The 6,381-nt window shown below is 53.5% G+C and overlaps 1 long non-coding RNA gene across 1 annotated transcript; it reads left to right on the top strand.

Annotated features, from left to right (window-relative positions):
- The first annotated feature begins 3,550 nt into the window (after window positions 1-3,550).
- On the top strand, window positions 3,551-4,999 carry LOC106148068. The gene is made up of 3 exons (XR_001233201.1): window positions 3,551-3,698; window positions 3,857-3,952; window positions 4,472-4,999. It is a non-coding gene; the product is annotated as an uncharacterized LOC106148068 (long non-coding RNA).
- Window positions 5,000-6,381: the final 1,382 nt, after the last annotated feature.

Genomic DNA, 6,381 nt, shown 5'->3' with positions numbered 1-6,381 from the left:
CGCGTTATTTGTGGGAGCTGTGGTATGAAAATTCCCAACAGCTGCGACTTCCCCTTCCTTGGGCCTGGCTCTGGCCTGCCGGTCCCCTCCCGACTCCCCGGTTTTTCCTCCTGTACCCACTTGGTATTGGTGTTATCCTGTCCACTGATTTTTTCTTTCAGTAGTGAGGATTCTTCAGTACAGAGCCTTTGTACTGAACTATGTCCCCAGCCCACTCCCTCAACTTTAAATTTTATGTTGAGACAAGGTCTCCCTAAGTTGCTAAGTCAAACTGGAGATTCTCCCGTCTCGGCCTTCCAGAGTGCTGGGATTGCGGGCTGTGCTTTACTGAGGCCCAGCTTGCTTTTTTATTTTGCTGGTCAAACCTGGGTTGCTGAGTCTCAGAGTGTGGTAACTGTGGCAGTCTCTGCGTGGGAATTTTAGGCCCTTGTCAATCAAATCCTACCCATACTAACCCCTCCTGCGCCCCACAGGGACACTGCATGCAAAATGGCACTGGCATGTTGCCCACTCAGGTACCTCTGGGGTGCGTGCTGTCCAAACACGATGCCCAGGCTCTAGCCTGGCTTTCAGCGTCGCCCTCCCTGGAGGAGAGCCCCGCCTGCCTCGCCAGCTGTCTTTCCCACGGACTCTATTTGCAAAACCCCTCTGCTCTTCCTGAGTTGAGGAGAGATGTTGTTTGCTGGGTCCCCAGCCTCCCAAAGGCCTCTGCAGTACGCTCGGTCCACCAGCGACCTCTCCTGCTCTCTCTCCCGCAGCCTCCTAACTTGACTCTCCGCAGACTCCCAACGACTCTGCCTGTCCTTGTGCGGCTCCGCCCTCTGCCGGGTGTTGGAGTCAGGGCCCGAGGAAAGTAGTCTTACCTAGCTCTCAGTTCTCCTTGTGTGGGAGGTTCTGTTGCTCCCCTCAGTTTACAGACTGGGGGGTTAAGGTGCAGACAGATTTCAGCCAGAGCAGGGCTTGACCTTGGGTCTAACGTGAAGGTCAGTGACAACCACCGGCCTGGACACTGTTCTTGCCCACCCTCCCCTCCCCATCTCTCTTCTCTCCCCTTGCCTCCCTCTCCCCTTCCCAAATCTCCCTTTGGGCCTTGCTGTCCCGCCTGGCCTCCCCCAGAGCAAAGCCATCAGTCACTGTGTCTTTCCTGGGCTCCAAACACAGCCCTCCCCATGGCCACCTCCTGCTTCCCAAGCCCTGCAGCTCCGTGGGAACCCCCGGGCCCCCAGAATCTCCCTCTTCCTGCTCACTTGTACATGGCTTCTCTCTGACCTGGGCCACCCCCGCCTCCCCCAAGCCATGCCCCTCCCCCTGGTTGACACTCAGGGGATCTGGCATCTCTTGTTCAGCTGGCATCACCTGTCACCTCTGCTGCCTATATCCGGCTTTGCTATCTGTCACCTCTGTCACCTCAAGTCTCCTGGTTTTAGAGTCTGTGTTTATAATGCTATCTCAACTTACACAGTGATGCCAAATACTTTTTAAGACACAGACCTCAGACTCACTCTTACGTATCACAAGGCAGGCCTTACTGTAGGAGCTTTGTCTGTTGAGGCCTCACAACTGCTGCAGGGGGCAGGTCCCATTTCCTGGATCCACTGGAGAGTATTGCGCTCAGTGAAATAAGCCTGTCACAAAAAGGTCAAATGCCGGATGGTTCCACTGACATGAGATGCCTAGAAAGTCACAGTGACAGAGACAGACAGCAGAGTGGTGGCGGCCAGGCCCTGTGCAGAAGAGGGGAGTTAGCGTTTAATGGGCACAGGTTCCGTTTGGGAAGATGGAAAAGTTTTGGTGATGGATGGGGCGATGGCTGCACAACGTAAATATACTGAAGACCACTACACTGTACATTTTAAATGGTGGACATAGCGGCTTTAACTTTATGTGTTTTGCACAGGAGTGGAGAGATAATGTTATCTTGGCCGCAGCTTGTGTTGGAGCAAAGGAGGCAGGATTAGCTCTTGGGCGCTGTGGAGGGCCGGGCTGCTCCTGCTGGTCGGGGTTAGAGACAGAGTTGGAGACTTGGCTGTGATGCAGACCCACCACTTCTGGCTTTGGAGGAAGTCATTTAACCTCGAGTACTGCCTCTATGCTGTGGGCCTTCAAGTAATCAGCGCCTGTCTACCAGTGAGGGCTTCATCACTGTCAGCGGGGAAACTGAGGCTCAGTGTAACTGGCACCATGTCGCTCACAGTGTGGGTGGAGGAGCAGCTGCATCAGTGGCCCGGGAACTTGTTGGAAGTGGCAGAGCCCAGGGAGCCCTGCTGTCACAGGTCTTTCTGGCTGAAGTTTAAGGAGTGTGAGCTGAGGTCTTACGGCAGTCATTACTCAGGACCAAAGAGCAGGTAGGGCCCAGGCTTCAGAGACCAGCTCTTGAAAGAGGGCAGGCTCGAGCTCCTACTATACAACTTGGGCCTTGGACACCCGCATGATTCTACCACAGGTCTTGTTGTTGCCGGCTTTAGTTTGCTTTTGCAATGCTGAGGCTGTGGCGCAGGCCCTTGCACGCTCTAGGCAAGCTCTGGTCCACTGAAGGGGCCCTTATCACAGTTCTATAAACAGAAGCAGTAGAAGGAGGGGACTCCTCTGTGCCCAGGACACTGTGCACTGATGCGGGGACGATCTGCCCAGCAGTCAAGTGAGTCCATTGTCCCCACTGGGGGCCTGTTCCCGGCAGAGGTGGCCGGGAAGGGAAGGAGAGAGAAGAGCGATAAGGGGTCCGTCCCACTTGTGTCTCAGGGACTTAGGGCTGAGATACAGTCTCCTGCGTGGCCAAAAGGGACAGAAAGAGCAACATGACAACAATGAACACAGGCCGCAGCCCTGGGGAAGTTGGCCTTGTGGGCGAAGGCATCAGAATGCATTCTGCTTTTGTGCCCAAGGAACGCAGCGTCCTCAGGCCTCCCTCCTGCCGGAGTGCTCACCTGGGAGTCCCAGGGCAGATCCCAAAGATCACAAGGCCCTCAGTTTTGGGCCTCCAAGGCCCTAGGCTGCCAGGGCTGGAGCCGCTGAGAAAGTCAGAGGGAGGCTGCCCCGGATAAGATAGAAGGCTCCCTATGCTGCCAACCTTGCTCGGTTCAAGCAAGTGATACCCAGTCCCCTCGGGAGGGTTTGAGGACAGAAGTACAGTTCCTGGAGGAGGGACCAGGGTCCAGCAAGGACCCTCAGGAGTGGCATTTCCTGGGGAGTCCCACGGTGTATTTTGCAAAGGACCTGCCTTCTCTGGCCTGAATGTCTATCGTCAAAGGACCATGCTGTCACTGTCACCCATGGGCAGGCCTCATACCCCCCAAATTTAATTATTTTTATTTTTTATTCAGGTGAAATTGGTATAACATAAAATTAACCCTTTTAATGCGTACAGTTCCACAGCTGCTGTTCATTCGCAATGCTGTCAGCTACCTAATGAAGTAAGGTAGTAGAAATAAAGACAGGTAGGAAGGAGATAAGGAAGATCATAATTTAAGAATTCTACTTATAAGACAAGTTACAACTTTAGAACTCAAGTTCCACAAGCCTTGTTTCCTTTCCAGAGAACTCCAAAAATTTTTCTAAGGCTCTGAAAGATACAACAAGTTTATAAATCAAGCTCTGGGCTGGTGCTTTTTGCCTATGAATTACGCTGCTACAGACAGCAGGCAGCAGAACCTCAGCTTCAAACAAGCGGCAGTGATTTGCGCTCTAACACCCTTGGCCAGGTGGGTACTGGATGAGCCCCGGGAACACACACTCAAATCACCCATCTTGAGCACTAGGCCAAAGCCACATAAGCTCAACCCCTCTTTCTTGAGGGCTGGCACCCTATTCTGAGTATTTTAAAAATTCTACCTACTAAATCTTTTTATGCCTTTCCTAGATGCATCTTGAAAGTTCTTTTTCTGTGACGGAAGTCGGTGAACCTCTCTTGTTTCTCGAGCCCGGTGAGCTGAGGTGATAACTACTGCAGCAGCAAGTATGAGCCTACCTGAGCAGGGCAGGGGCAGGGGCAGGGGCAGGGGCAGGGGCAGGGGCAGGGGCAGGCGCCCCCGTCACTGGAGGGAGAAGAGGCAGGTTGTTTGGGGGTGAGGCCAGCCTCAGAGGGTTCTGCCGACACAGTGAGGTCTGGGCCTGGAACTGGGGGAGCGGTGTGGAGGCGGGCTTGGGGGCAGAGCCCTGTGTGTAGAGAGATTGCCAACCAGGAGAGTGGCCGGGACATAAGGGAGCAGACGGGCCAGGAGCCCCTCACGTTCATGGGGTGGGGGTGGCAGGGTCAGGAGGCCCCAGGCTTCTACACAGGGCTCCTTCAAGTCTAGCCCTCGTTCCTTTTGTGCTGACCTGAGAAATGGGGATGGAGGGGGTTCAGGGCATAGACACATCTTTCCCAGAAGTTGGGAGGCTTGCCTAGTTCCTGAGATCCTTTCTTCTCTCTTCCCAGAGCTGTACTGGGAGGTAACATTTTTTTTTTTCTTTCTTTTTCTCTTCTCTTTTTAAGGAGATCACATCTTTCCTCCAAAGGGCTATGGACCTAACAGAGCGGCAGCCTACTAGTTCCTCCAGCCAGATGACGCCACCTGCCCAGCCCTGGGGGCTTCCTGATGGCCCCCTTTTGTAGCCATATCCTTCCCAGAAAGAGAGCAGCCTTCAGCCTTGACTTCCTCTGTCCGGAGCTAGGGCTCTTCCTTCTGCCCAGGATCTGGGAACCGGGACGCTAGGATTCACACTCAAAGCCTGAACCCAGCTCTCCAACCTGTCCTCCCAGCATGCACTGTCCTGGCTTTGTGTACAACCCAGGAATCCAAGGGCAAGGGGCAGCTTTCCTGGAGGGCGTGGCCTGGCTTGGGTGTACAGGTGGGGCATTTGCCCGTGCTCTGTGTGGAGTCCTAGGAGTCCGGCCGTCCTGCTTGCCCTTCTGGGCTGTATCTGTGAGTGGAGGAGGATAGAAATATTTCTGTTAAGCCGTCTGCCAGCTTTATGGATCACTCTAGAGACTTCGTGTGTGGCACGCAGCCCGTCCCTGACCCCCTGCCTGGAGCCACACAGGCCAGGAGCAGGCTGTCCTCACCTCCTCCTTGGGCTGACCAGTGGGCTGAGCATTTAGTGCGGATGGACTTTGTTCTCCTTGGAGCCTGAAGTGTGGTGACAGGAAATCATTTTAGGATCTGTGAGTATAAACCTGAGTGAGGGAGTAGGTAAATGACAGCTGGCCATACCCGTCCCTGCTTCTCTGTCACTCACTTGCACAACACCCTTCGTATGAGGGCAGACTGGTGTGCACGTGTGTGTGTGCATGTGAATGTGTGCATGCATGAATGTGTGTGCACGCGAACAGCTCATCCCGCCTCAGCCCGGGAACCAAATGCTCACGTTCCACACTGACAAGCTCTCCCTCAGGGCTTGAGGTCTCTAGATCCCTCTAGAAATCCTCACGCAGCCTCAGATTCCAGCTTCCCAGAGGGTCCTGAGCAAGCACAGCACAGTAGGCATCGGGGCAGTTGTTCGGTTGTTCTGCAGCCCCCCCAACTCCATTGCCCCTACACCAGCCACTGCCACCACCTCTAGGAAAGCTGGAGATGAGGGTGCGGCCAGCTGGCTGGGCAAGTGGGCTGATCTGCTGACCTGTCAATCAAGAGACACATGCACCCAAGCCCTGAACCCATCAGAAAATGCTATCTTTAGTTCTTCTGGCCCAAGATCAAGCAAGTTTCTGATAGGATGGCCTAGATCCCACATCAGCATGGGGGATATAATAGACAGCAGCCATTAATTGGTGGCGGCTGAGGTTTTTCACTAGTTTGCTCTGCCCTCTGCAAAGCATACTCCTTTTCCTACCTTTTATACCTTTAATAAATGCAAAACCTTGCTACTTTTTGATCATTTCCTGTCCAATTCTTTGTTCAGGACAACAAGAGTCTGGAAAGAACCCCCTGGAAACAGCATAGCATCATAGATCTCCTAATCCTACCCTACTCCAACACCACACCCTTCTTCCCTCTTTTGCACTGCCAGCCTCGCCACCCCTTACCACCCATCCTGCCAGCACCCACCAGGCAGTCATTCAATCAACAAACACTGGGCATCTTTCCTCCAGATACTGTTCCAGGCACTTGGGATATAGACATCGCCCTCTAGAGCTTACGTCCAGAAATCTGGTAAATAAGTAAATAGTCCATGAATCTAGTAAATAAGTAAATAGTCTAAAGTGGCAGGACCTGGTACCGGCTATGGAATGGGGGTATACGGAGGCGAGGGGTATGGGTGGGTAGGGCGGTGGCCTGCTGCGCTGTAGGAGAGGAAGTACGTGAAGAGTTAGCTCATTACGTGCTTCTATACACTCACTATAAAGAGAACTCGGAAAAGGACTGAGCTGGCAAGGACTAAATCACTTCAATAGTGTTTTAGGGG

This window comes from Chinchilla lanigera, unplaced genomic scaffold (assembly GCF_000276665.1).
Source record: "Chinchilla lanigera isolate Chin_1 unplaced genomic scaffold, ChiLan1.0 scaffold00014, whole genome shotgun sequence".
NCBI lineage: Eukaryota > Metazoa > Chordata > Mammalia > Rodentia > Chinchillidae > Chinchilla > Chinchilla lanigera.
The sequence above is the reverse complement of the archived record's forward strand: the minus strand, read 5'-3'. Positions and strand labels throughout refer to the sequence as shown.